This window comes from Elephas maximus, chromosome 11 (genome assembly GCF_024166365.1).
Source record: "Elephas maximus indicus isolate mEleMax1 chromosome 11, mEleMax1 primary haplotype, whole genome shotgun sequence".
NCBI classification, from domain to species: Eukaryota; Metazoa; Chordata; class Mammalia; order Proboscidea; family Elephantidae; genus Elephas; species Elephas maximus.
This window is the reverse complement of record NC_064829.1, coordinates 93663953-93685109: the sequence shown is the minus strand read 5'-3', so window position 1 is coordinate 93685109 and position 21157 is coordinate 93663953. Positions and strand designations below refer to the sequence as shown.

General features: G+C 43.4%; 1 pseudogene; it reads left to right on the top strand.

The window, feature by feature from the left end:
• The first annotated feature begins 19410 nt into the window (after positions 1-19410).
• Positions 19411-20726, top strand: LOC126086205 (zinc finger protein 678-like; annotated as a pseudogene).
• Positions 20727-21157: the final 431 nt, after the last annotated feature.

Genomic DNA, 21157 nt, shown 5'->3' with positions numbered 1-21157 from the left:
CCCATGTCTCAGAAATTGGCTATTTGTGGCAGGTGGCTCTAACTCGCGAAATTGCGGTAACAGTTTGGTGGCCCATATGGGGATTCCAGCTGTTTGAGACTTGGTGGCCCCACGGCGGGGCCCGGGCCTGACTGACAGTTCTCCTACCAGGCTGCCGCTGGGGACTGTGTTTGTCCCCCAAGGCTATCCCCAGACCCGGGCTCCCTTGCAGCGCCACCGGTCCCCAACTGCACCAAAGAAGTGGGTGAAGGCAAGACCTAAACAGAATCCTGAGGTGAGTCCGCGACCCTCTCCCTGTTGCGCTCAGGGCCAGGGCGAATAGGGCGGGCCAGCGTGGTTTCTGGAACTGGACCCAGGCCCTTGGTTTCTAAGGCGAGTGATGCCTTTGATGACTGTCCCCATGAGTAGGATTGCAAGGAGGGACTCTTGGTGACTCTAGAGCTGGGCAGGCGTATAAGTGTGTATCGGCCGTGGGTTTTGTATTTGGATTGTTGTCTGTCTCTGGTTGGTGCACCCTGGTTTTGGGGAGTGGGTATAGACATCTCTGTCAGTTTAGATTGGGAGATTGAAGCCCCTGTGCCTGGCATTGAGGATAGGAGGTGTCTGGAGGATTGAAGTGGAGATTGAGACATTCCTAGTAATGTGTTAGACCTCACTAAGATTATCCTCTTCCCCCTTTCCTTTCTGGCATTTGTGGTCTGAGTGTTTTTCTCTGTTTGTCAGGTTTGTCTTATGTACAACCCGTCTTGCTGTCTGGGAGGTTGAGACTGCAAGGTTATCCGTTACTTTTGTCGGTCTATCTGTTTGTCTTATGTACCATTACTTGTCCTCATGAGGTTTTCTTTTTTTTTTTCTCGGTGTCATCATCTTGTAAATCCCTATTCATACAAAACCCCTCACCAGGTTCAAGAACAGTTTTAACCTAAGTTCTTGAGATTGACAATTAGTTTCATTGGTCTGTGTACAGACTATTTTCGAAGACTGTCCCCAAAGAAGTTATGGTCCTAAGATAGGAGCCCAAGAAGTCCTGAAAGAGTTAAACCTAATTAGAGAAGAGATAGATTAAGCATTGTGCTCGAGAGGCTCGAACTCTCCCCTTTGTCGACCAAAGTTGATCCTGCCTGGGGCAGGAAGAGGCAAGTTTAAACAAAAGAGATATTAGCATGGGAGGAGGCCGGTCTATTCCAGCTGAATCCCCACTGGGCTGCGTTTTGGCCAATTGGAAAAGGTATAGCTATGAGCGCATGACTAAAAAGCGGATGATTCGCCTGTGTAACAACATATGGCCCCAATACCAGCTGGGGGACCAAGAACAGTGGCTCCCAGAGGTGTCTTTACGTTATAATACAATACTTCAATTGGATTTGTTCTGCAGAAGAACTAAAAAGTGGGAAGAAGTCCCTTATGTACAAGCCTTCATGTCTTGCTACTAGACTTTGCACCCCCTGATCAGGTTTTCTTCCAGGGAAAATCAAGGGCCAAAGTACTCCCTGAATCCTCATCAGAGGACCCCCTCCTAGAGGGATGGGCTATGGCCACCGTTTCGGCTCCCCCTTCCTCCTATAGGGGAGGTGTGGTAGAAGCCGAGGGGTCAGACCGTGGAACGACAAGGTCTCCAAACAGAATGGTCGAGCCCGATTCTAGCTTGGCCAGCACACCAAAGGCGGATGGAGGAGGAGGATCAGGCAGTGAAGGTCCGGCTACTTCAGGCAGGGTCTCCTCTTCTCGTACCCGTCAGGGTACCGTTTTCGGTGAGGATGCCTCAGGAGTCCAGACAAGGCAGTACCCACTGAGAGAAGTTCCTGCCGGAATTGATGATAAAGGGCAGCCACGGGGACAATGCTGGTACATACTTCATTTTCCACCTCTGATCTATATAACTGGAAGAGCCATAACCCCCCTACCAGAGTGACCCAAACAAAATGACCAAACTGTTTCTTTATATTTTCTCTACTCACCGCCCTACCTGGGCAGATACACAGGCACTCCTCACCACTCTGTTAACTTCAGAAGAATGCCGTATGGTGTTAGAGTAGGCTCGGAAAGAGGCTGATAGGCTCCATAACTTAGACCCTAGTAATAGAGGCTGACCCCCTGGGACAGAAGCCATTCCTACTAGAGATCTGGGTGGAAATCACAATCGTGAAGAAGGGGCAGGTAGACTTCAGTTCTATCGAGACTGCCTAATCATTGGGTTGAGAAACGGGGCCCCCAAACCCAAGAGCTTACAAAAGGTTAGAGAAATTATCCAGGGAGAAAAGGAAGACCCATCCACTTTCTTAGAAAGAGTGACAGACATGTTTCGTCAGTACACTGATATCAACCCCAAAGATCCCAACAACGCCCGGCTTATAAACCTGACTTTTATTTCGCAGAGTGCCCCGGATATTCAAAAAAAATTACAAAAATTAGAAGGAGGACTTGGGATGCCAATAGGGCAGCTGCTTGAAGTAGCTTTTAAGGTGTTCAGTAACTGGGACCAGGTAGCAGAACAAAAAGAAAAACAAAAGATGAAACAAAAGGCAGGCTTACTAGCAGCAGTCTTAGCACCCCCCGAATGAAGAAGGGGGAAGGGAGATAAGAACCATAAGAAGGACCACCCGGGGGCGAGGAGGGAGACCTTTAGAACCTGACCAGTGCGCCTTCTGTAAACCGGGCCACTGGAAGGGGAGTGCCCAGAGAAAAGGGAAAGGCGAGACAGACCAAAACCACCACTCTCCAGACTTATCAGGAAGGGCCGGCATGATTAGATGATTCTGAATGATGGGGCCCAGGAGCTCAAGCCTCGTTGGCTATCTCCCACCGCGAGCCCTGGGTAACTCTAAAGGTGGGAGGATGCCCTATTGACTTTATTCTGGACACGGGTGCCACCTTTTCGGTTTTGAACACCGCGGAATCTCCCCGTAGTCCAGGTACTGCCCCAGTGGTAGGGGTTTCAGGAAAACTTTCAACTCGGTCTTTCCTCCAACCGGTGAATTGTGAAACTGGAAAAGACTTGTTATACCATGAGTTCCTTTATATGCCAGAATGCCCTGCCTCTCTCCTGGGGAGGGACATATTTGTCAAAACTTGGGGCAAAAGTCACCTTTGGACCGTCTCGAATTTTGATGCAAATTCTACCCGAACAGGCATGCGCTTTGCAAGCAACCTTGTTGCTAGAGGAACCAGCAGCCCCTAGTGACATCCCTGTCCACATACAACAAGAAGTGAACCCGGAAGCCTGGGCATCAGGGAGACCGGGAAGGGCCAGGTTCGCTGAGCCGGTCAAAATTACCCTAAAGCCTGAAGCTCCTGTTGTAAATCAGAAACAATACCTGGTCCGTAGAGAAGCTCTGGAAGGGATTGCTCCAGTGGCCCAAAGATATATAGAAATTGGACTTTTAAGACCATACCAGTCACCATATAACACCCCCATTCTGCCAGTGTTAAAGCCCAGGACAGAATATTGGTTTGTGCAAGACTTAAGAAAGATTAATCAAATATTAGAAGATATTCACCCGGTTGTGCCCAACCCATATACATTCCTAATAACCATACCCAGCATATATGCTTGGTTTTCAGTATTAGGTCTGAAAGATGCTTTCTTTTGCATTCCCTTGCATCCTGAGTCTCAACTTCTGTTTGCCTTTGAATGGACTGATTTAGAAACAGGGACAAAAAGGCACCTCACATGGCAGGTGCTGGTCCAAGGGTTCAAGAACTCCCCCACAATTTTCGGAGAGACATTGGCTAAAGACATGAGGGCCTTGCAACTAGAAAAGGGGATGGTCTTACAGTATGTGGACGATAATTTAGTGGCAAGTGAAAGTCAAGAAGACTCAGATCGAAATACCATCCTGGTCTTAAACCATCTGGCTAGGTGTGGGTACCGAGTTTCCAAAAGGAAGGCCCAGATATCACAACAACAAGTAAGATATCTGGGGTTCCAAATATCACAGGGGCAGCAGAGCCTTCTCCAGGACCGGCGAGAAGCTATTATGCGGGTAGTGCCCCCTACCTCTAAGCAACAACTTAGAGGTTTTCTTGGGATGGCAGGTTTTTGTCGAATCTGGATACCAGGGTTTGGACTGATGGCAAAACCCTTGTATGAAGTCCTGAAGGGAGAGGATAAAGAACCCCTGTTTTGGACTGCTGAATGTCAACAAGCCTTTGAAAAAATTAAATATAAATTAATGACGGCCCCAGCATTAGGGTTACCAGATCTCCAGAAACCATTCGAACTGTTTGTACATGAGAGACAGGGAGTTGCTCTGGGAGTGTTGACCCAGACTTTGGGACCAACCAAGAGGCCAGTAGCCTATTTCTCAAAACAGCTAGACAACGTGGCTCGAGGATGGCCCCCTTGCCTCTGGGCTGTGGCTGCAACATGTGACTTACTGCAAGAAGCTGAAAATTTTATCCTAGGACAAAAAGTGATGGTTCACATGCCTCACACTGTCCTTCCCCTCTTGCAACAAAAGGGGGGGTTTTGGCTTACAGCAGGACGCATGGGGAAATATCAGGCAATCCTATTGGACAACCCAAATGTAATCTTAAAGGCTGTCTCTGCTCTCAACCCAGCCACCCTACTACGCATCTCAGAAGAAGGGCCAATACGTGACTGTTTAGACATTATAGAAGAGGTTTATTCCAGCAGGCCAGTCTGTCAGACACCCCTTTAACTGACTCCAAGTTAGAAATGTACACCGATGGTAGCAGCTTCATGTATAAAGGACATCAAAGGGCGGGCTATGCAGTAGTGACTCGGGCTATAAATTTTAGAGGCTGCTCGGCTTCCTGCTGGCACCTCGGCACAAAAAGCCGAGTTAAGAGCCCTTGGACGGGCCCTACGGCTGGGAGCAGGAAGGCGTGTAACAGTGTACACAGACAGCAGATATGCCCATCTTGTGCTTCACTCCCACAGGGCATTGTGGAAGGAGAGGGGCCTCCTTGCATCTGCTAGCAAAGAGATAAAGCATGGACCAGAGATTCTTGGGCTCCTAGAAGCAGTCAGTGATCCTCTCCAGGTGGCAGTGGTGTATTGCCCCAGGCACCAGAAGGGAAAATCCCCTGAAGCTGTAGGGAGCTGGAAAGCAGACACAGAGGCCAAAAGGGCTGCAATGCGAGGAAATGAGATAGAGAAAGAAATGGCCCTGATCCCTCACCTGGACCCTGCTGACCTTCCTGCACCTACCTACACCACTCAAGACTTAAAAATGGCTGAAGAATGAGGTTTTCACCCGGTTCCCCATTCCAGCTGGTTAGTGAGCTCCGAAGGAAAAGTACTGCTACCAGAAGCCCAAGTGTATAGTGTAGTATCGACTTTACATGAAGGAACTCATTATGGGAGAGATGCCAGTCTTGAGTGGATCCAACAGGTGGTCGCAGGACAAAGTCTCCTCAAGGCCATTCAAGAAGTCACAAGAAGATGCCACCTTTGTGCAAAGAACAACCCAAAGACTGTGCCCCATCTAACAGAGCCAGGAGTCCAACATCGAGGAACTAACATGGGAGAAGATCGGCAAATAGATTTTACAGCTATGCCCCGGGTACTTGGAAACTTCAGGTATCTGTTGGTCTTTGTGGATACCTACTCAGGGTAGGTAGAGGCTTTCCCTTGTCGAACCAAACAACCTCGAGAAGTAACTAAGGTACCACTCAAAGAGATTGTCCCTGGGTTCGGATTGCCAATTTCAGTTCAAAGTGACAATGGAGGAGCTTTCATGGCACAAATAACCCAAGAAATCAGCAAAGCCCTGGATATAAATTGGAAGTTACATTCTGCCTGGAGGGCACAGTCGACAGGAAAGACTGAAAAGATGAATCACACCCTAAAAAAGGCTCTGGCAAAAATATGTCAGGAAACTAACTTAACATGGTTACAAGTCCTGCCTATTGCACTGCTTAGAATCCAAGTGGCCCCTCGACGTGGGCTTAAGTTAAGCCCTTATGAATTAGTACATAGGAGACCATTCCTGAGAAAGTCCACCTTCCCCACCTCGGTAATGACAGAGGTAGAAAAGAGAGACTGGATCCGCTCTCTGGGAGCTGTTGTAAACATTATTAACCAATATGCCTCTCTCCATCTGTCTTTTCCCTCTGATACCCCTCTTCACAGATTTCAACCAGGAGATCGGGTATTACTAAAGACTTCGAGACACCAGCACCCTGAAGACCAGCTGGCTCCCAAATGGGAGGGGCCTTTTGAAGTCCTCCTGACTACTCACTCATCTTTAAAGTTGGTAGGAGTGACTGCATGGGTGCGTCATTCCAGAGTAAAAACAGCTCTGCTTGAAAAAGAAGGAACTGAAGAGTCACCTTATTCCTGTACACCGGTTCAAGATTTAAAGTAGGGGTTTAAAAAAATCACAAAATCATATTTTTAACCTTTGTTTTCCTTTTCTTTCATGGCGCACACCACACCGTGGCAACAAATCAGGCCCCTTTGATTCTGCAAACCAGAGGGACTCTGACCTTACAAGTAGGAGATACCCTGACTCTTCCGTGTGTCGTATCATCTCTGACTCCATTTGGCCCCATTAAATGGATACTGGTAACCCGGGAGAAAGAACAGACAGTTGTCTGGGACTTCAAAACTGCTGGCTCCTCCCGAGTGACCCCCATGGCTGACACCAGTCGGTCATACAATCACGACTTTTCAATCATTATTTCAGATATAACCTTGTCTGATGCAGGGTTTTATTACCGTGTGAAGTTTAAAAAAGGGTCGCCAAAAGATATTGAAATCAGTAGGGGGGAAGGAATCCAGGTAGTTGTTGTAGTATATCAAGAGCCTGCCCACCTCCCAGGTGGGTCGGACTGGTCATCCAATGGCCTAGTCACCATGTCCCAAGCAGTGGCTGGGGGGAAATCTCAGCAACTGCTGGATATGCCATCATCTTCCTCGGTCAGGAGCACCTTTAAGCCCCATGGCAGCCCCAATTTTTGACTATCACAAGGATGTCCCTAACTGTACCTTAACTCACCATGCCCCTAAGGCCCCAATCCAAGCTCAGCTCATACAGTACCCGTTTCCCATACCTTGTTTCCTCCTTTCTAATCTTTATAATCATACCTCGGGAACTAAATGGGAAACAAGATCACAAAGTCCCCGAGCTAAAGTCACACGGCAGGTTTTTCGAAACTTCCAGCTTCTTTCGTCCTGCAACAAATTTTTGACCATACCCCAGTTGATTCACATCAATTCTAGTATTCCCGATGACCCCAATAAGAATCTATCCTTGTGTGCTCCACCAGGATACACCTTCCTATGTGGAGGGAGACCCTACCCCACCAGTGAAGTCCCCATCCCTAGGCCATCACCTTATACCTGGGCCATTCAGTGCTTAACAGGAGTTCACTTTGTGGGACAGTGTACTCTGGGGTTCCTGACTTTCCCAACCCAAGTTCATCCACCATCTGCCCAACTCACCATGAAGATCCCCCAAAAGAAAAGGGATTTGTTTTCAGTAGATCCAAAAAAAAATCCCTAGAAATGACAGGGATGGAAAGTAACCCTGTTCTAGAGGAAAATGGGTTTGGGTGGTAGTTCTTGAGAACAATTATTCCAGGCTTAGAAATGTACCACATGGAAGCGGCCATTAGAAACTTGTCAGATACTATCCACCTGCTAGCCCTAGGAACTGAAAAGGCGCTTAGAGCACAACAAACCTCTTTAAACTCCTTAGCAAAGGTGGTCCTAGATAATAGAATATCCTTAGACTTCCTCTTAGCCAAATCGGGAGGAGTGTGTGCTGTGATTAACAAAACCTGTTGTGCCTGGATAAACACCACCGGAGAAGTAGAGGTAGGACTAGATGCTATCCATAAGGTAACCAAATGGACTGCCCCAACACCTAGGCAAGAGAGCATGTGGGATTGGTTCACTAACCTTTTCCCCACCTTGGGGTCCTGGTTGACTCCTTTAATAACTTTGGGAGTAACAGTTGCTTTGGTATGCATTTGTGCCCCCGTCTAATAAAAGTGGTTACCAGGGGCGCCACCAACACCCTCAAGGCTGGAGAGGTCTTTGCCCCAGTAGACTGAACTCCTTTCCCAGTCTCCAGGGATGTGCATCACTTAATCTAACAAGACGTTGCTGAATTTCATCTTTCCAAATCGCAACCTGTATATGACCCCTAGTAGATGTCAGGTTTCTCTCCCCATCCGATGTCCCCATCCAGCAGGAAGTAGCTGGAGAGAGACACAGCGCCCTGCTTCCCAAGATTGAGAAACCTACAACAAAAAGGGGGGATTGAAACAGGCTACTCAGCCATATCTTAAACAGTACCTGAGCCAATTTTTTTTTCTTCTTCTTTCTTCTTTCTCTCCTTTCCCTCCCCTAGCCCATCCCTGTCTCCAGGTAAGATCCTGATGTTAGCTCCCCAAGTGGTAAGTGTTAACCAATGTTTCCTCTAAGACTGTGGAAAACAAGTGATATTGATCTAAGTCTGTCAAATAAGACAAAGGATGGCACCAGCTACCCCCTGAGCTGATGGGATAATGGCAGGATAACATCAACATGTTTGAGATATGACCACCAAAACCAAACAGAAGAAAGAGAGCGCACATTCCACAAGTCCCTAAAACTTATGGGCCCTTTGCCCTTAAAAACCTGAACCCATGGGTAGTCTGGTGAGACAGACGACTTTAGGAGGAGATCATTCCCCTCTGTCTCCATACACCGGTATATCTAATAAAGCTCTTGCTACCCACCCCACCCCTGTCTCAAGAATTGGCTATTTGTGGCAGGTGGCTCTAACTCGCGAAATTGCGGTAAGAACCGCCCCAGCCTTTCTACCCTAGAGCGATGAGGACACCGCCTACTGAGTTCTTTTCCTGCTTTAAAATCCTTTCTGACCCCCCCCCAGCTATGTGCCGTGTTAAGTCCTCACCAAGAGATGGATTGGCAACAGTCGTCCCTCACCCCACACACTAATATCATCTCTGAAGGTCTTTCAGGTCCTGAGACTGAGACCCCCACCTTTCCTGAGGCCCCGTCCTCGAGTTTCCTCAGGTCGATCCTACCACCTCCCCTTCGCAGTCATCTCTTCCTCCATGACCTCCGTATGGGAGGGAGGGAGCGGGGGCTACCGGTGTGTCCTGTGACATCCCCTGTACTTCCGTCCCCAGTCCCACCCCCCGGAAGGTGTGCTGTTCCCGGGCAGCGGGCATCTCATTCTATCCCTGTGGGCGTGTGGGCAAGGGGATTGAGAGACAGCAATTGGGAGAGAAATAGAAATACTGGGAGAGAAAAGAAAAGTGAAGGAAAGCCATAAACAGATGGCACCATACAGACTGGGGGAGGGACTTGCTAAGAGACAGTAAAAGTGAAGGAGAATAAATAAGCCAAAAAAGTATCAAGCAAAGAAAACAGAGAAATCTAAAAAGAAATGGAGGGATCTACAGAGAGATGAAGGAGAGAAAAATAGGAGGGGGAAGGGACCCTTGGCCTACAGTAGGAGTGGAGGTTGACTTGGGGGGTGACATTTCAGACAGTAAAGGGGAGAGGAAGGAGGAGTTGGAGCCATAACAGACAGAGTGACTTGGTGCTGGGACAAAAAGGGATGCAAGGGGTGACACGGAGATCAGTGGTGCTGGAAGAACAGCAGAGAGAAATTCAGCACGCTCAGGGTACTAGAGAGTGGAGGCAGAAGGGGTGTATAACAAGGAGAGCAGAGGAGAATCAGATGCAGGTCCATCAGAGAGGTTGGGGGAAAGAGCAACAAGAGGTGAAACAGGGCAGGGAAGGGGATAAATAGGGGAGGAGAGAGTAGGGAAGGAAATGAGAAACTAAGAGAAGAAAGAGAAAGACACAGTGAGGGAGGGAGACACATGTTTAGAGAGGGACACCAATCCAGATGAGTGGGGAGTTGATGGTTTACAAATGATTACACTGTGATGTATAGACTGGTCCCTTTATAATCTAATTTAAAATTTGCTTAAATTATACAGATGAGAATTACAAAACTCCTGTCTACAGAAATTGTGCATTTTATCATCATTTGCATCAGAAGATGACTTCCATCACAACTGCTATTAAGCCAGAGGACAGTGACTTGTCTCAGTCAATTTTGGGTCATCCCTGCCCTTTTCCTGGGTTGGAGTAGAGATAGAGGGGTGAAATGGGGCAAGAAATTACTGATTTTTTGTCACTACGTGGTGCCTTTAAAAAGGAACATTATAAATCTAAGGTTTATTTTGTGTATGTGTGGGTGTACTTTTAATTCATTATATTCTTTTTCAGGCTTATTTAGATAAATCTTAATTTATTGAATTTCAGCTTTATTCTGTAAATAATCATCAACTTCTGAAATCAGCTTTGGCAACATCCTGTATTCAGATGCTTATGCCATTCTTTTCTAAATATATTTTAAGTTTTTCTTAATATTGACCCCAGAATTTGTTAGATTTTAATTTCCCAGTGTGTTTCTTTTTAAGTTTATTGTGTCCATTCCTATTATGAGGCCTGCATGCTTTCTGTTCTTTCTCATATATTAGAAACATTCTTTGATTCCTAGTAAATAAATTTAGACTCTTTCAGTGTGCATTTGGGAAGGATGTGAGTATTTTTTATATAAACAATATATTTTTTTCTATTAACCAGTTAGTCTAATACTCGATTTTCTTCCTTTATGTTATCTGCTAAAATAATGAGCTATGTGCTATTGAGTAGATGTTCCTCTCAAGTGCCTCTGATCTTTCTGTACAAATGTTATAGGGTGTCCTAAATTGACTAGGAACCTTGTTCTAACAGAGCCCATCTATTTACAATGAAGAAATTTGCTCAGAGCTTATCTCTATAGCTGACCTTCTTTTAATTTTTAACACAAGTAACTGTGTGTTTGTAATTTTATATTTTTCTTTTTTATATTTTATTATGTTTTTCTGGAAATGAGGAATTAATTGCTTTTGAGCAGTGTGATTAAAACCATGAAAGGGAAATTGCTGTTACTCAGGCATATAGAAGATGGTCCTGGAATTTGTTGTTGTTGTTGTTGTTCTGAAAATATACATACCAAAACATATGCCAGCCCACCAAGGTCCTGGAATTTTTAAGGGGAAGAGTGATAAGGACCAATTTTGCCCACTGCTCCATCCAGGCGACCATTTCAAAATTCACTTACAGCCAGCTCTGCTCACTCAGACCTTCTGAAGATAACTTGATGAAATAACCCCCACTTTGGCTTTAGTCTGGCCAAATACAGCATGGAGGTATGGGCTACACCAGGAATTCTGAATCTGAGTGACAGTGATTTCTGAAATGATGGGAAAATTGGGTGCATTTATGTGTGGCAGTTCTTCTGAGTGACCAGCTAGTTATAATAGAAAAAAAAAATTTTTTTTTTTAATTGGGTCTGAGCCAAGAACAAAAAATACAGGTCAAACTTGTAGCCCTTGAGTTGATTCTCACTCATAGTGGCCTCATGTGTATCACGCTAGAACTCCTCCATAGGGCTTTCATGGCTGACCTTTTGGAAGCATATTGTCAGGCCTTTCTTCCAAGATGCCCATGGGTGAGTTTCAGCTACCAGCCGTTTGGTTAGCAGCTGACCGTTTTTACCACCCAGGGGCCCTAAGTGAGCCCAGTCCTCCAAAAATGGGAGAAAAATATAACAAAAACAGGATGGAGGTGGGGGACATTGGCTTAGAAACAGAGATACCATCTCCCAGAGGTCTTTTTATTCATCAGAGCTAAATCTGAAGTGAGATCACATCACTCCCTAGCATGGAACCCTCCATGGCTTCCCATCACCCTCAGGACAAAATCCAGACTCCTCACTGAGGCCTGTATACTGGGGGCTCTGCCCATGTCTCAATCATCTTGGGAGCTTACCCTCTTCCCATGACTTACTCTGCCCCAGTCCACAATGCCCTTTCTCTGCTCCCAAACACCAAAACCTGTTCTGTGTCAGGTGTTTGTCCTTGCCCTTACCTTTGTCACTAAGTCATCCTGGCTCTGGCTCTTTATCCTGCTTCTGGTATAGACTCAGAGATGACCTTTCCTTCTCCTGCGCATACTATCTAAAGTTCTCTTCAGCAGTCAATCTTCATCAAGTTACCCAGGTTTTATTTTCTCCAGTTCCATTATCCATATCAGAAATGATCTTCTCCGTTGGTTATTTTAAGTTTATTTTTCTGTTTTCTCTCTATTGGAAGAGGCACAGTCTCCATCTTTTTCAGTCTCCACCTTGCTCTCAGTCTTCATCTTGTTCACAGCATGGCTGTGGCACCTTACTTTGGGGTTGTGTCACATGCTAAGGCTGGGGTGAGCTGAGTCATCCTCATGAGAAACCAAGGGGCTAGGATAGGTGATGAAGATAGGCCTCCTACAATGGGAATTTTAACTCTAATTGGTTTAAATCTCCTGTGGTTATTTATCTGACTCCAAATAGAATCAAATGGCTACCCAGAGGACTATAAGCCCTACAGGCCTGGGGTCCTCACAGTGTGGGGATGTCACCGTGTTCCACCTGCTGTGTCACTGCCCTCTCCCAGCTCCAAGTCTTCCAGTCTCTGCACATCAGAGACCAGCTGTCATCTCTGACAGGGGCTTCACCTTCCACCAGGTGCTCTCCTCAAAATCAGGGATCCTAGTTTCCTTAAGGAGAAGGCTGGAGAACCTAAGGACCCAAAGTGGGCAGGAAGGAGGCACCTGATAAAACGCTAGAGATTGTTTTCTTATTTTTGTAAATATGTATGTAAGAAAATACTCCAACAATCTTTACACATACATTTCAGTAATATTAAGTATGTTCATCATGTTGTTTGACTCTTACCATTACTGGTCCTGAATTTTTCTGTAACCCTTAACAGAAGCTCATTCCCTGGGCTGCACAAACTTTGCATTCAAATACTAACCTAAAGGTTCACGGTTCAAACCCACTGAGCAATGCCATGGAAGAAACCCCTGGCAGTCAGCTTCAATAAAGATTACAGACAAGAAAACCCTGTGGAGCTCAGTTCTACTGCGTAACACATGAGGTCGCCAAAAGTCGAAATGGACTTGGCAACAAGATTTAGTTTTTATTTTATTTTATTTTTGTAACAGAAGCTCAGTGTCCAAAAGTGAACCAGTCTTGCCATTTGCTGTGTGTGAGTGGGGAGAGGAAGGGATAATGATGATGTCCCCGAAAAGATCCTGGGCCTTTCACTCTGTAACTTCTTTGCTCAAGTCTATCCAGTCAACTCTCAACTGCTTTTAAAACTGGCCTTTGTAACATCCCCCGTTGCTGGCAAGTTTTTCCAGCCATGCCTACTTCTTGTTCTTCATACTGAAGGCCAGTGTTGCTGTTTCTTTCCATTCTGGTTGTGGTGCCTGTGACCAGAGGCCCCTAAGCCCAGTCTGCACACACATGCGCAGGGGATAGCTGGGGAAAGTGGAGTGGAGCCCTTAGAGGTCCCCAGGAGAGATGTCTTAGTTTCCTTACGCTGCTGTAACAGAAATACAGTGAAAAGGACCCGAGGGAGCTCTGCTCTGCATGGAGTGTGATGTCAGGGCCAGGTCTGTGACCTCAAAGGGAGGGTCAGTCCAGCCCAGATCCCCCTGCTGCAGCGGAGTGTGAGTTCCACCAGGAGGGGAGGGCAATAAACTCACCTGTTAATCTCCATATAGGAGGTTACTGTTCCTGAGTCCCTCCTGGGACGGCACGCAACAGGGACCATCTTTCCCCATGATAAGGACCTCCTTGTGTGTGTGGTTGTGGCACAGTAAGTTGGCTATGTTGATTCTAAGCATTTACCAGCATAATTTCCACACTCAGGATTCATTTCTAAAAGACTGATCTTGCCTGAGAATGAAGCCAGGAGGAAGAGGCATCTGGAATGGCTCTTTACCAGGTAATAGTCATATTCCCAATTGGTGGCTCTCCCCTGTCCTTTCTGAAATGCTGTCCTGTCAATTTGCTCATCTCCTCTGACTCCAGTGTGTCTTGCCTGATACATTCGCTCACACTCATCCAGGGCCTTCCCTTGGTCCCCTCTCATCTCCACACAAATTCCATCTCACCATGAACCAGGAACATGGGACTTGTGAAGAGGCTCCATTTAGGGAGCGTCATGGGAAGGGGTTAGCACCAGGCCTGGGGGGAGATGAGGAGTGGGGAGTGGGCCCCGTGGCGACAGTGAGGGTGGACAGCAGGGAGAGTTTAGGGGCACCATCTGGATGCCTTGTGTGGTGTAGTGAATTAATATGGCATTTCTAACCCTAGTCTTCGTAACTCTCACCAAATGACTGGGTGGGACTATGCAAATGAGGTGATTCTCACCCACCAAGGGGACTGGGTAGCAAGCTAATAATGTAATGGCAATGAGTTGATAGTATTAAGAATAGTAACAAATTATGTGTATGCATTTGTAAGTACATATATAATGACATTTTTCCCAGTTTCATATTTGTTGGCTTGAACTTATTTTAAGTGTACTTTTAATGCTGTATCCATTACTTAAATATTTGATTTTTTAGATTCGGCTCTAAAACCTGACCACATGGGTTCAGGTGCTGGGTTTGTCACTTATTAGCTGTTTGTGTGTCTTACAATGCCTGTAACACAGTTGTCTCCTGTGTAAGGTAGGAACAGATCTTTCTCTGTTGGTCTATTATGTCATCATATGATTTAATACGTATAAAGCATTTAGAGTAAAGCTTAGCACATTAGTGTTCAAAAAATTTTGGTCATCACAGTTATTAACATCATCACAATTTTTTGATTCTGATCTTTCTTTAAAGCTGCAGTGGACTTTGTCATTCCTGAAGACATCACTCTTCCTCTAGCCCATTTGAGAAACTCAGTGTCACTTGCTATACAGAACATAACGTCAAACACTTCTATATAGATGACTGTGTTGAATTTTTTTATTTGTATATTGTCCACAAAAATATGAAATCCACAACAATTTAGTGGATTTTATATACTTTATTGGAAAAGTATAATAAATAAAACACAATTAGGGACATAAAACTTGCTCAGAATTTTCTTAGATGGATATGTCAAAACAATCAAATTGATCCTTATACCTCTGTCCTTTCATTTTGTGTGAAGATAAAAACACTACCCCTGTCCACTTAGTGAAATGTGTCTTTCATTACAGAGACAGTTGAGAATCAGAGATGTGGCCATAGAATTCTCTCAGGAGGAGTGGACATGCCTGGACCCTGCTCAGAGGGCTTTGTATAAGGACATGATGTTGGAGAACTACAGGAACCTGGTCTCTCTCAGTGAGCATAACTTCCCTCTATAAGTTAGTATCTACCCTTGTGTATCTTTGTATTTTCCTTTGGGAGTCTCTGTCTTGCTTGATGTAGTTTCACATCCCTGTTCTTAAGGCAGAGACTGAAATTGAGTCAGAAATAAAAAGCTTCGTAACCTGGCATCTGAACTTTGGCCTTCCTCTTTCTTTAGACATTCTGCCTGCTTCACGCTAAATCAGAGTTTGAGTAAGCACAGAACCTTATGGCAAACTGTTAACTGTCTGATTTCTTGATTTTACCCCTGTGCTTTTGATTGTTGAGAAAGAGCCAAATACCTACATGCTTAAAATATTTCTTAAAAGCATTTAGAAGGAGGCAATAGACAAATTTGTGAAATAGTTTTATAGATCCGTCAGTAATATCCTCTCTTCTCAGCTGAACAGAGGGCTCAGATTGTATCTGAAGAAGTCACAGCACATCATATTCCTTTTTCCTTATAATCAAGAATCTTTCTTTCTGACCTGAATATTATCTCCATTTTGGAGCAAGGGAAAGAGCCCTGGACTGTGGCGATGAAAATAGCAAACAAATAAAAGAAAAAAAGAAATGGGTGAGAGTGTATCACAGGTGTGAACACAGGTAAGAGCTCAGATGGGCAGAGAGGAAGCGGACCCATTAAATAATCTTTGGGAAACTCCCTAAATGGGAGACATATATGGGAAAGCAAAAGTCTATTTCTTGTGAGCTCTCAAAGGAAAATTTCTTTCCCTTCCAGTTGTCACTCTCTTCTTCAGACATGTAACTTTCAGCTCCAATGGCGTGCCAGCTCAAGCAGATATGAAGGCAAAAAGTGATTATTGAGACCTAAACTATATCTGTCCTATAGGGTCGCTATGAGTCCGAATTGACGCAACGGCACTGGGTGGGCTGGGTATATGCTGTGATCTGATCCCTGTGACCTCTCTTCCTTGGCTTTGAGAGGAATGGGAAAAGCTGTTTCAAAGGGGTCCTCTTGCCCCTTGGTTTCTCTTTCTGTACTTGACTCCATCTGACCCTCACTTCTCAATTCACAGAGCTCAGAATGAGGCCTCCATAGTCCTGAACCCAGGGTATATCCGAGTCTCATTCCCATTTCACATTCTTCAGAGAATTTTTCAGAAGAGGGAGAACATTAACTGTTCTTCTGTAGGTCCAGGTCCGCAGGAATTGCAGGGGACTGTCTTAGACACTCTTCATCTCAGACACTCTTCGTCTCAAACACTGTCTACTGCCTCAGCCATTTCTTCATTTCTACCATTCCAAACTTCAAGAATGTGTGTAACAGGAGAGTGAGTTGAATTATCTGAGATTGTTACTCAGCACTACTGTAAAGACAGTGAACACAGAGATCCTCTCTTTGAACCGCAGTTCTACATGGAGACCATATCCCATATCTCAGTCTTTCGTTGGCAGAGCAAGAACCCCACAAAATCTTACCCTCTTACTTCACTCCCGCATGTTGTATTTTTCTTCCTCTCCTCCTCTCTTATCTATTCTGGGAATGAAAAAAAAAAACCCTTGGCTCGTCCTGATTTTACATTTTCCTAAATTTTTTATGATTTTTGCCTCTGAAATGTAGTTTGGAAATATACATTTCTAGAGAGAAAGCAGTGTAACAATGTTGATCAAATACACTGACAATCGCCCCCTTTGAGCCAGCAGTCACAGCTGTAAGAATTGAACATTTTCCAGTTTACAGCCTCATGTCTGTGAGACTGTTGACCAAACTATTCTTCATGCCACACTGTTCATTCCATGTGGGCGCCATTGTTCACTCTCCTTCAACAAATACAATCTTAAGATATGTGCTGCTACAGCGAGCACAACAAATACGATTTTGATGCATCAGATTGAGGGAGCTTGTAAAGGTGAATGATGTGTATGTTTTTTAACTCTACCCTGATTTATTTTGTTGAAGCCACTGCTACCTGCAAATTTTCATGTTTTATAAATGAACCTGTACTTTAATCATTACTTATATATTTCTGATGACACTCATAATGTTTTTGTTTCATGTCTGCAATTTGTGGAACTATAGAATCAGGGAATGAATGTTTTATATATTTTAAAAAGATTTCCCTTTTGAGTATTCAGTGTTATGGCTCAGCAGTAGATGCCCTGAAACCTACAGAAGCTCCAATATTTTGTGAAAAGGTAGTCTTGGCTATTCCTTTTACTTCTATTTTCACCTGACTTAACCAAATTGAAAACCTAACCCATTGTTGTTGAGTCTATTCTGACTCGTAACGACCCTGTAGGACAGAGTAGAACTGCCCCATAGTGTTTCAGGGAGCAGCTGGTGGATTCGAACTGCAAACCTTTTGACTAGCAGCTGAACGCTTAACCACGGTGCCACCAGGGCCCCTCACCTGACTTAGGACCTACTATTAAAGTATACTTTTCTCAGTTAAATAGATTGGATTTTTTTAATTGGGAAGTTTGAATATCTTGAGAGATACTTTTTATATATAGTTATGTAGTCCCAGAAATACTGTTAACTTGATTTACCATAATTTAGAGGAGGGGAATCAGGTTTTTTAACTGTGGTGAAAATATACAGAAAATACATCATCTCAACAATTTCTAAATGTACAACTCAATGACAATGATTACATTCAAGTTGTGCATACATAAATCTACAGGCCTGTTTTCATTTGAAAAACTGTACTTACAAATCTATGAGTATATGGCTGTGGTACCACAAAAAAACAAACTCATTGCCATCAAGGCCATTTCAACTCACAGTGACCCTATAGGATACAGTAGAACCGTCCCATAGGGTTTCCAAGGAGCGCCAGGTGGATTCAAACTGCCGACTTTTTGGTTAGCAGCCGTGGCTCTTAACCACTACGCTACCAGGGTTTCCATGATTTTGGTAGGGTAGTTAAAATCTTGTCCTGAGAAAAAGAGAGAAACTGATAAAATTCTCTTAAATACAAGATTGCTATATTTCTACTTCCAATCAGCGTGTACTTTAGAGTGGTGGTAGAAAAGATGACCTTTTCTTTTAGTACTTAAGTTTACATTCTGTAAGTGGTTTGGTCATAGAGTGTTTGAAACTAGTCTTCCGTGTAAATCATTTGAATTACATATAATCACCTTTATTAAGGAATCCGATTGTCTTTGCATTCCTAAACATTTGAACACCATGACTGATGAGTTTCATAACTATTCATTATAAATATTGCTTTTGGTGTAATATGTTTCTCCATATAAAATACTCATCTTCCAAATCTAATTTATAGGAATCTTATGGTTCTCTGTATCTTTCGGGTATCTCTTCTAGATGTATGCTTCAGGAATTACCACCAAATGAGAACATTATTAAAGAAGAATTATTCCAAGTAGTGAAGGACATGAAAGACGTGGTATAGAGAATTTTGACTGTGATGAAGCTCTAGAATATATGCATGAATTTGAGAGTCAATGGGGATATAAAAAAAGAAATTATGAAGGAGTGACTACATCCCATAACAACAATCTCACTGATAGAGGAGACCAACAACGTAACAAATCCCGGAAGAATTTTCATCTAAAGCAGACTGTTGCTCTAAGAAAACATGCATATCAATGTTACAAATATGAGAATCAATTTATGAGAAATTTATTAAAACTAAAAAATAGCATACGCCATGGAGAAAAGTATATAAAATATTTTGAAAATAAAATTGGATTAAGCTTTCGGTCACATCAAGCTGAACCACAGAGCTTTCAAACTGAAGAGAAGATTTATAGATGCAGTCAAGTTGAGAAGTCTATCAACAATGGTTGCCCAGTTTCATCAGTTCGAAGAATTTCTCCTAGTGTCAAATTCAATATTTGCAATAAATGTGGAGAGCTTTTTAAGGATCCCTCATTGGTTACACAAAAACAGAAAATACACATTAGAGAAAAACCTTACAAGTGTAATGAATGTGGGAAGTCCTTGAACCAAAGCTCAAATCTCATTAAGCATCAGAGAGTTCCTTCTGGGCCAAGATCTCATGTATGTAATGAGTGTGGCAAAGCCTTCAATTCCTTCTCAGACTTAATTAAGCATAAGAAAACTCATACTGGAGAGAAACCATATACATGTACATGGCAAGGCTTTTAGACTCCAGTCTGACCTGAGGATTCACCGAAGAATTCATACTGGAGAAAAACCTTATAAATGTAATGACTGTGTGATAAAGCTTTTATCAGATGCTCACAACTCCTAGGTCATGAGAGACCATACTGGAGAGAAACCTTACAAATGTAATGAGTGTGGCAAAGCCTTTACTCTGCATTATTCTTTTACTCGATATCAGAGACTCCATAATGAAGTGAGTCTTTACAAATGTAAAGAATGTGGTAGGGCTCTTGCCACTCTTTCATACATTTGGAATCATAAGAAAATTCACACTGGTGAGAAACCATACGAATGTATTGAATATGGCAAGGCCTTTAGGAAACAGTAGGACCCCAGAATGCACCAAAGAATTCATATTGGTGAGAAACCTTATAAATGTGTGTACCAAGGCCTTTAGGCAACGTATGATCTCAGAATTCACCAAAGAATTCATACTGGAGAGAAATCTTACAAATGTAATGAATGTGGCAAGGCCTTTACCTATTTTTCACACCTTACTAGATGTAAGAAAATATTTACTGAAAAGGGTCATTGTAAATATAATTTATCTTTCAATGCTTTTATCCATACCTCAAACCTTGGGGGTTATGAAATAATTCATAGTGAAGAGAAAACTCACAAATGTAATGAGTGTGGCAAAGACTTTAATTCCTTCTCTAACTTCATTAAACATAAGAGAATTCATACTGGAGAGAAACCATATATATGTAATGTATGTGGCAGGGCTTTTAGGTGCCTGTCTGAAATCAGAACTTACTAAAGAATTCATACTGGAGAAAAAATTTAAAAATGTGACAAGTGTGGTAAGGCTTTAATCAGATGTTCTCATCTTTGGAGCCATGAGAGAATGCATACTGGAGAGAAGCCTTACAAATGTAATCAGTGTGGCAAAGCCTTTAGCCATCTTTCAAACCTTACTAGACATCAGAGAATACATTCCGAAAAGAAACATTGTAAATCTAATATATCTGTCAGTGCTTTTACCCAGAGTTCAAACATTGAATATCATCAGATAATTCACAGTAAAGAGAAACCTCACAAATGTAATGAGTGTGGCAAAGACTTTAGTTCCTTCTCTAACTTCATTAAACATAAGAGAATGCACTCCAGCCAGAAACCGTATACATGTAATATATGTGGCAAGATCTTTACTGGAAATTCACACCTGAAAATTCACCAGGGAATTCATACTGCGGAAAAACCTTACAAAGTAACATCTGTGGTAAGGCTTTTATCACACGCTCACATATTTTGGGTCATGAGAGAATTCATACTGGGGAGAAGCCTTACAAATGTAATGAGTGTGGCAAACCTTTAGCCATCTTTCAAGCCTTACTAGAGATCAGAACATACACACTAAAAAGGAAATTTGTAAATGTATCTGTCAACACTTTTATCCAAAGCTAAAACATGAGGGATCATCAGATATTATAACAAAGAGAAACCTTACAGATGTAATGAGTGCGACAAATCCTTTGCCATACGTTCAAGCCTTTCTGGTCATAAGGGAAGCCATACTGCAGAAAACCCATACAAATGTAATAAATATAGCAAAACTTCAGCCATTTTGCAAACCTTAGTAAAACATCACAAAATGCATAATGAAAAAGGAATATTGTCAATACATGTGTCAATGCTTTTACTTAAAACTCAAGTCTTGGGGATCATAAGAAAATTCATACTGGAGAGAAACAGATGAATGTGATAAGTTTTCTATCATATGTTCACACCTTTGGATGCATACTGGAGAGAACGCTCTCAAGTAATAACATTTGACAGAGTGTCATAAATCATTTAGGTAGTTTTCACAATGGTATACATATCAGAGAATTCATAGT